The sequence below is a fragment of the Pseudorca crassidens genome, chromosome 6 (assembly GCF_039906515.1).
Source record: "Pseudorca crassidens isolate mPseCra1 chromosome 6, mPseCra1.hap1, whole genome shotgun sequence".
NCBI lineage: Eukaryota > Metazoa > Chordata > Mammalia > Artiodactyla > Delphinidae > Pseudorca > Pseudorca crassidens.
The window spans coordinates 124,099,209-124,107,789 of record NC_090301.1 but is presented as its reverse complement, the minus strand read 5'-3'; the positions used below and the strand labels follow the sequence as shown (position 1 = coordinate 124,107,789).

The 8,581-nt window shown below is 45.3% G+C and overlaps 1 long non-coding RNA gene across 1 annotated transcript; it reads right to left on the bottom strand.

Annotated features, from left to right (window-relative positions):
• Nucleotides 1–1,426: 1,426 nt before the first annotated feature.
• Nucleotides 1,427–8,303, bottom strand: LOC137225926 (uncharacterized). Its single transcript, XR_010944092.1, has 3 exons — nt 8,135–8,303; nt 5,620–5,920; nt 1,427–1,821 (listed from the first exon to the last, which is right to left on the bottom strand). It is a non-coding gene; the product is annotated as an uncharacterized lncRNA (long non-coding RNA).
• Nucleotides 8,304–8,581: the final 278 nt, after the last annotated feature.

Sequence of the window (8,581 nt, the reverse complement as noted above, 5' to 3'; positions counted from 1 at the left end):
GCTCCTGGAGGCGAAACTCAGGAAAGTGTGGGCCCTCCCTAAGGCTGAAACCCCTGGTATTTTTACAAGCTCTTCCAGATCGAGCCTCCAACAATTCATCAATTACGGTTCAAGTTTCCCTGGTACTGGTTCCCACAGAGGTTGTGCTCTTGGGCTTCATCTTTGGTAAGCTGTGATTCACTGTATCCATCTGTTGGTTTTACCAATTTATGGGACAGCAGTTTGCCTGTGACCTCAGTCCTCTGCTGGATCTAAGAAAAAAATTTTTTTCAGTTTGTTAAGCTTTTTTATTGTTGTTAGTATGGGAGCAATGACTTCTGAGCTCCTTACCTGCCAGATTGGAAACTGGAAATCTGGGTTGTCATTTCACATTCTTTTTTTAAAAAATTTAATTAATTAAATTTATTTACTTTTAAAAATTAATTTTTATTGGAGTATGGTTGCTTTTCATTTCACATTCTTGATAGTGTCCTTTGAAACATGAAAGTTTTTAATTCTGATGAACTACAACTTACTTTTCCTTTTGTTGTTTGTGCTTTGGTGTCCTGTCTAAGAAACCATTGCCAAATCCAAGACCATGAACATTTACCCCTTATGTTTCCTTCTAAGCATTTTATAGTTTGGCTTTACATTTTAGATGTTTGGTCTGTTTCGAGTTGATTTTTGAAGTAGGAGTGTAACATTCTTTTGCATGTGGATATCCAGTTGTCCGAGCACCATTGGTTGAAAAGACTGTTTGTTCCCCATTTAACTGTATTGGCACTCTTATAAAAAAAAGAGCAAATTGACTCTAGATGTATGGGTTTATTTCTGGACTCTAAATTCCATTCCATTAATGTAGATGTCTATTATTATTCCAGTAACACATCATCTTGATTACATAGTAATCCTGATTATGTAAGTTTTGAAATGAGGAAGTATGAGTCCTCCAACTTTGTTCTTCTTTTTCAAGATTGTTTTGGCTATTCTTGCATTTCCACACAAAGTTTAGCTTTAGCTCATCAATATCTGCAAAAAATGGCAGCTGAGATTTTGATAGGGACTACGTTGAATCAGTAGATTAATTTGGGGATTATTATTATCTTAATAATATTGTCTTTCCAAATCATATATATGGATGTTTTTCCATTTATTTAAGTCTTCTAAAATATCGTTCAACAACGTTTTACAGTTTTCAGTGTCCAAGTCTTGTACTTCTTTTGTTAAATTTATTCTTAAGTATTTTATTCTTTATGATGCTATTATAAGTAGAATTGTTTTCTTAATTTCATTTTTGGATATTTCATTGCTTTTATATAGAAATACAACCATTTTGTATACTGACCTTGTGCCCTACAATTTTGCTGAACTCATTTATTAGCTCAAATAGTTGTTTGTGTATGTGTGAATTTCTTAACTTTTCTATTATATATAAGATCATGTCATTTGCAAGCAGAGATAGTGTTACTTCTTTCTTTCCAGTGTGGATGCCTTTTTATTTCTTTTTCTTGTCTAATTGCCCTGGCTAGAACCTCCAGTGCAATGTTGAATAGAGGTGGCGAGAGCAGACATCCTTGTCTTGTTTTTGATTAGGGAGAAAGCTTTAGTCTTTCTTCATTAAATATGAAATCATTTTTTAATGGATGCCTTTTACCAGGCACCTGATTATTATCATCTCCATTTTTCAGATGAGGAAACTGGGGCTTAGAGAGGTTGACTAAGTTGTCAGATCACATAGCTGGTAACTAGAGACTCAGGATTTGAACATGTTTGGTTGTCTCCAAAGGCTTTTTCTTGGTAGTTCCCCCTCTGCCTGGGAGTAGCCAGCAAGGGGAGAGAGCCCTAGAAAAGAAGGGGAGCAGTGAGGGCTCGGTGGGTAGAAGATTGAACTTTCTCCACACTACCACTGACCATTCCAATACCATGTCCACCTCCCACCCTGAGACAGTGGCACATTCACTGTGTGGCCTGTCTCTCTGCTTTTTCATCAGCCGCCATTGCTGAACATTGGCAACATTCTCTGCCATCTGAGGTAGGTCCTGCCACTGTCTCTGCCTCTTCTCCAGAGGGCTGGGGAGTCCAAGGTAAAGCGTTTGCTAGGAAATTAATATGTTGGGTGCAAAGAAATGCAGTACTGTTTCTTCTCCAGCCACACAATATTGCTTCACAAAATGCTAGGGCATTTTTCAGAGACCATTTACTCCCCAGCTTTGCCCTCAGGTTATGGAACCTCTGGGGCAGTTTCTTCATTTATAAAATAGGGATTTTTATGAGAATTAATTGAGACACTGTGTAAAGAGTTCTGTATAATGCCTGACATGTAGTAAAGGCTCAATAGATGGTAATTATTATTATTTTAACACTTTTCCTTCCACAGTTCAAAGGAGAACAGTTTAATTTTCAGTAAGCTGTTGCATGCTGAATACTGGTCAGTGTGCATTTCAGTGCCTACATTCCTCTTACTTTGGGCCCTACTCTGAATGCTGAGAAGATTTTCATGGACAGTGGGAACCTAAACAGTTCTTCCCATTGGCCTAACAAGGCCTCCATGGAGCTAGGGTGACTTTATGGAGAAATACCAATTCTTATTCTAGGTGGAGGACTCTGGATCTTTAAAAAAGATGGTAAGTAAAATACCAACAAAGCAATGGTGGGAACCGCAGGCCTGAGCCCCAGAGGATAACTGAGTTGAGAGTCAGCCGGAATGTCTGCTTCTCCTCCTATTTCCATCAGGCACCCCTGTCCCGGGAGCTCCAACACATGGAAGACCCCGAGGTCTCCTGGTCACTGCTTGGCTCCTCTGGAAGCCCTGTCCATGGGCCCGTGGGGAGGGAAGGGCAGGGATGGCGGGATGCTGCCTCCTACACCAGACACTGGGCACTCCTGCGCCCTTGCCCGGATGTCAGTCAGCCTTTGTGTGCTCTCTGCAGGTCAGGAGGAAGCTCAGAGATGAGCTGTGCTGCCCAGAGTCCCTGAGCCATGCCACCTCCATTCTAAGACCTAGTGCAGTGTTGCATCGTGCCGTGTGGTGCCGAGCCCAGATTCACACCACGCAGACCGGAGTTTGAAACCAGATAAAACTCGGTTCTAGTCCCAGTTGTGTGACCTGGACAAGTAATATCTCCTCTCTGAGCCTCAGTTTTCTCATCTGAAGAGGAGGGGACAATAAAATGTTGCTGGAGACCTTATGGAATATGGTGGTGGATGATTGGAAAATGTTACCTTGTTCTTAACTGCTTAGCCTCGCTGGGCCTCAGTTTCCACGTCTGTAAAGTGGGGATCACAATTGTGCAACTGTAGACCCCACAGTAAAAGACAGAGCCCAATCTAATTATGTCACAGGCAGGATATGATGGTAGAAGACAAATGGAGAGTGGGATGGAAAAAGAGGAAATGTTCTGTGGGGTGAGGTGGCCAGATGGAACTTTGCTGAGGAATGAAACTTGCGATGGGGAGTGATTCTGAGACAAGCTGGGACTTGGGACCCAGGACCCTTTGCTGCAGTGCTAACACCTGGACAGACATCTTGAGCAACAAAATACAAAGAATCCATAAGGAACTAAAAATAACTGCATGCATGTGCAGTTGGGGCAAATTATGGACAACAAGGTACAAAAAGACCAAAAATCCCAACTGCCACTTCTGAGGATCCGGTCGCAAAAGCAGGGGGTCAGGAGCAAAAGCAGGGTACTGCACATGCCCGCTGCACACAACATCACCAAAGGGGTGGGCAAATCACCTAAGCTACCCCTCCCTCTGATCCCTGGACCCACCCCTACCCTCAGCCCATATAAGGAACCAGTTCACTCCCCACACCCCACACCCCTGGTCGGGGAGGGAGCGAGCAAGGGAACCTGTTGGTTGTTCTCGCTTCCACCCCCTGCAGCAGGGGCCCCGGTAAAGCCTGGCCTGAATTTCTTGCCTGGCCTCTTATCAATTTCTATTTATTAAGGAGGCCAAGAACCCTGGTCGGTAACAATTTAACAGGCAGAGAAGAAGCCAGACACTGCCTGTGGGGTGAGGGATGGTGCAGAGAGGCCCAGAAGGAGGAATAGTACAAGCAGAAGGAGAAGCCCTATTCTGGGATCTTCCAGCTGTACCTCGCTTCGCTGGGAATCCATGTAACCCAGCTCTATGCTGACAAACCATTGACTAAGATAAGACAAGTGCATGATAAAATCAGTCCTAAAAAGGGCAAAAAAGTGTTGAGGGCATAAAAATGGACTGCAAAGCCAGCCTTCTCATTCCTGTGTGCTCATTCACACAAAACCATGTTCATGAATGTTTAGAGGGACTTTATTCATAATCCCCCCAAACTGGAAACAACTTAAGTGTCCTTCATTGATCAGAGGATGAACAAGCTATCCCTATAATGGAATACTACTCAGAAATAAAAAGGAACAAACCACTGGTAAGGAAACAGCACGTAAATCCTAAATGCATTATGCTAAGGGGAAGAAGTCTGACTCAGAAGGCTGCCTCCTGTATGGTTCCACAGATAGGATATTTTGGAAAAGGGAGTAGCTGGGGTTGACTATAAAGGAGCATAAGGGAATTTTGGGGGATGATGAAGTCATTTGATGTCCCCACTGTGGCGACAGTTACACAACTGCATGTGTTTGTCTAGACTCATAAAACTGTGCATCAAAAAGAGTCCATTTGAGGGCTTCCCTGGTGGCGCAGTGGTTGAGAGTCTGCCTGCCGATGCAGGGGACACGGGTTCGTGCCCTGGTCCGGGAAGATCCCACATGCCGCAGAGCGGCTGGGCCCGTGAGCCATGGACGCTGAGCCTGCACGTCTGGAGCCTGTGCTCCGCAACGCGAGAGGCCACAACAGTGAGAGGCCCGTGTACCACAAAAAAAAAAAAAAAAAAAAAGTCAATTTGAAATTATAACTCAATGGATAAAGCACGTGGGAACTGGTGTCCAGGTGGATGAGTGCACATTTTAGTCAACTTTTCCTGGTATTTCCCACAGCTTCTAGCCTAGTGATCTTCACACAGGAGGAGCTCAGCAATCACAGATCACAACAGATTCATTGTAGCCTCATCAAATTCTGTGGTGGATGGAATACATCATAAGATATTTCCAGACCTAACTATGATTGCTATCAGTGCATGTAAGGAAAGAGGCAGGGCGAGAAGGTGGAGAGAGTATGCGGCTGGGAGTTGAAACTAGAAATGTCCTGGGCCCTTGCCTGCCAGATGACTTTGGGCAAATCACTCCAGTAATCTCTAGGAATCAATCACTGATCTGTCTAGCCAAAGGGTTGTTGAACGGGTCAACTGGAAGTAACATGCTGCAAACTATAAAGTATTGTACACAAATCAGATATTCGAATTGTTATTGCTATTGTACTTTCAAACAGGGAATGTGAGTGTCAGGATTTAAGTGACCCATCCAAGAAAAGAATCCTAAAGTGAAACCCCATCCTTGGCCATATCCTCTGCGCTTCTCAGGTTAAGGGAAAAGTTGATGCTCTTAAAACACAGTAGAAAGCAAGCCTTGAACGAGCTATTCTAGGCAATTTAGAAGCCAATAATATGAAGCTTGCAAGCTACTTAACTTATGGGAGCCTCTGTTTCCTATTTGTTGTAGGGAATCCATTTGTTGGACAACAAAATGCTAATATACAAAGTACCTGTGTCCTGTGTGCCGTGGCTCGTGTGAGGCATCAGGACCCACGCAGAGCAGAGAGGAACAAGTCTGCAGAGCCTTCAGGACTGAGGCAAAGGCAGGCCATCCTAGAGGATGACAGAAGGAAGCCCCGAGGCCTTGGTGGTCTCTACCACAATCTTGTTCAGTGGACAGCGGGGTCACAGATTCATCTGACTGCTGGGAAGTAGTGTGGCTAATGTCAAAGTCATGTTTTACCATTGCAGGAAACGTTTCCATTTGATAAGCAGGTGGTGTAGAAGCGGTGATGGGATGTCTTTATTTTGCTGCTGGAACAGAAATTTGTTTGGACGTTTTTGAGTGTCACCCTATGTATTAGCTCTGTCTTCGGCTCGGGGGAATCCAACCACGAGTGAGACACAGTCCCAGCCCTCAAGGGGTTTATAGTCCTAGACTCAGGCTAGGGAGCTGTTATGTAAACAAGCAAGTCCTGTCGAGGGGTAGAAGGTTACAGGTCCACGAGGGACACCAGGCAACCTGCTCATGAGTTCATTTTCGATGGATGTCTACAGGGAGAAAACAGGCTGGTAAGGTCAATTTAAACGTTTGATACATTGAGGGTTCGCTCTCTTATTGTAAATTCATCATTTAAGTTACTCAGGATTTAATCATATTGAAAGTTCCCGCTCCTGTCAATCAGGTATTCTCTTTCACGAGGCTCTGACGGAACGGAACCTCTGAATCTGTGAGACTGAGGACCTCACCCTGAGCCATGATTAATTCACCAGGTAAACGCCACTTTGTAAAGGGGAAAAAAGTGCCAACTCACCTACCTGAGAAGTTAGGGAGGGGATGATAGGTCCCTTCTGGGAAGCTGGGCTCCAGTGTCTCAAATGAGGGTGTCAGGGCTCTCCCGCCTTTGTCTGCAAAGCCCCAGTTGGGTGCCTCTGTGTGTGACAGCTGGCTCACAGGGGGTGACAGATTGCAGTCCCTAAAGAAGGCAGTGTCTGCACCGATTGCTCTAGCAAACTCCCTGGAGGGCTCTGGCCACCCTGGAGTCAGGGACTCCCCCTGCAGCCAGCCCCATCCAAACTGAGGTAGGAGATAGATGGGCCCCCCTGGGCTGAGCAGCTGGGGAGCTCGTCAAACAGAGTAAATTGGAGCTCTATTTTCACTAAACACGCCAAGGACAAAGTTAATAGCAGAAGCTGAGCTCTGCTGGAGTAAAGAGCTCGGGGGACCACATCTATGACTCCTGAGGTCAAGGAGACCTCCCCGACTGCACATGTGCAGGGAGGCTCCTCTGGGGTCAAAAGGGGAGGGAGCGCCATCCCACAGTAGGTGTTGTCAACCTTCCTGTAAGCCTCCACGCCGGAATCCATCTTGGCAAAAAGATGTGCACGCATATTGTGGGGAGGGCCCTAAAGACAGCTCGGATGTGGGAAAAGAAGCGGGCTAATTGACCAGAAGAGAACAAAGACCAGGAAGAACTGCATCACCTCTCTGGCAGGCTTCTCATTCGGGACACACACACTCTTCTCTGGGTGTGTATTTCTGCCTTGCTTTTGTCTTAAATAAACATACCGTGTCTCTGTGTGCTCTGCCACATGTTGTGCTGTGTCTCTAATAATAAACTTTGTGCCCAGTTTTGCTTCCTTGAAACAGGATTCCTGCTTTTCATCCAGGCTACTCAGGTTCAGCCTCTGGGTAGGGAGATAAGATCCTGCTTCAAGACTGCTCACTGCTGTCTCTCCGAGAACAAAACCACTTGGACCAAGCACTTTCAAGCAGGGCAGCTTTGACACGGGGAGGGGTGGCTCTACAAAGGAAAGGAGAGTGAGTGAACACCACTCACGTCCTCCTGAGGCCTTCTGGAGACAAGCAAGGAGCCTCCTGCCTTCCTTTCAGGAGGTACTACAAAGTCTCATTCTGTGTTATCTATCTACAGCATTAGGATGTGAGAAATGGTGAAAGCCACGAAGCATGTGCCCTGCTAACGCAACCAGCGCTGGCCTACTCCCGATTCTCTTCACTTACACACAAAGCAGGTGCAGTGAAAGGAAACTCCAAAGCCGATTTGGATTCCAGTGTTAACTCTGGTCCTACTAAGTCAACGCTTTTGAGCAAGTCTCTGAAGCCTGTTTCCTCATAGGAAATGAGGCTAATGTGCCCATGTCACAGGGTAGTTGTGAGAATGAGGTGGATTAAGGGGTGCAGAAGTGCCTAGGATAGTGCCTGATGCTTGATACGTGTCTACTAAATATGTATTTGGCCTGTATTAAGCGCTTGTATTTAACGCGTGTATTTACATGTAAGCACATGTATTCAACAATACTACTACACATATTACCCACGTGTCTGGCAGCGGTTGATGAACCCCACTGGAGAATTCCCACATAGCTTTCTCTCTCTCTTTTTTTTTTTTTTGGCCGAAGTACACGGCTTGCGGGATCTCAGTTCCCTGACCAGGGACTGAACCCGGGCCGTGGCAGTGAAAGCCCCAAGTCCTAACCACTGGACCACCAGGGAAGTCCCCCCACATACCTTTGTAGGAAGTTTTTCCTCTTTGCCTGAACTAACAGGGATTGTTGTGGCCGGGTGTCAGCAGTGGCTTAAATAGCACCTTCTTATTCACAGGAAGGAGGATTTGAGAACTCAGTTCTGGAATAACTTTCTCTTATTTTCTTGCTGTTCTGTCTTTTTACTGATGGGTCTGGGGAAGAAACAAGATCACACCATTAATTCGTTTTTAAAAAACATCATCGATTCTTCAAATGAAAAATGAAACCAGACAGTGGGCAAGGAATCCGAGCACAGGAAGTGAGCATGGGTGAGAGATATTTCACCCAGACGGGAGCAAGCTTGGTAAATTATTCCTACCCCACCATGACCAGCAACTTTGGGTTTTGGAATTCAGAACCTTGCTTTCTAGAATGTCTTGTACGGTAGTTATCTTTTCAGAGATCCAGTTTGATCATCCCTGTTCT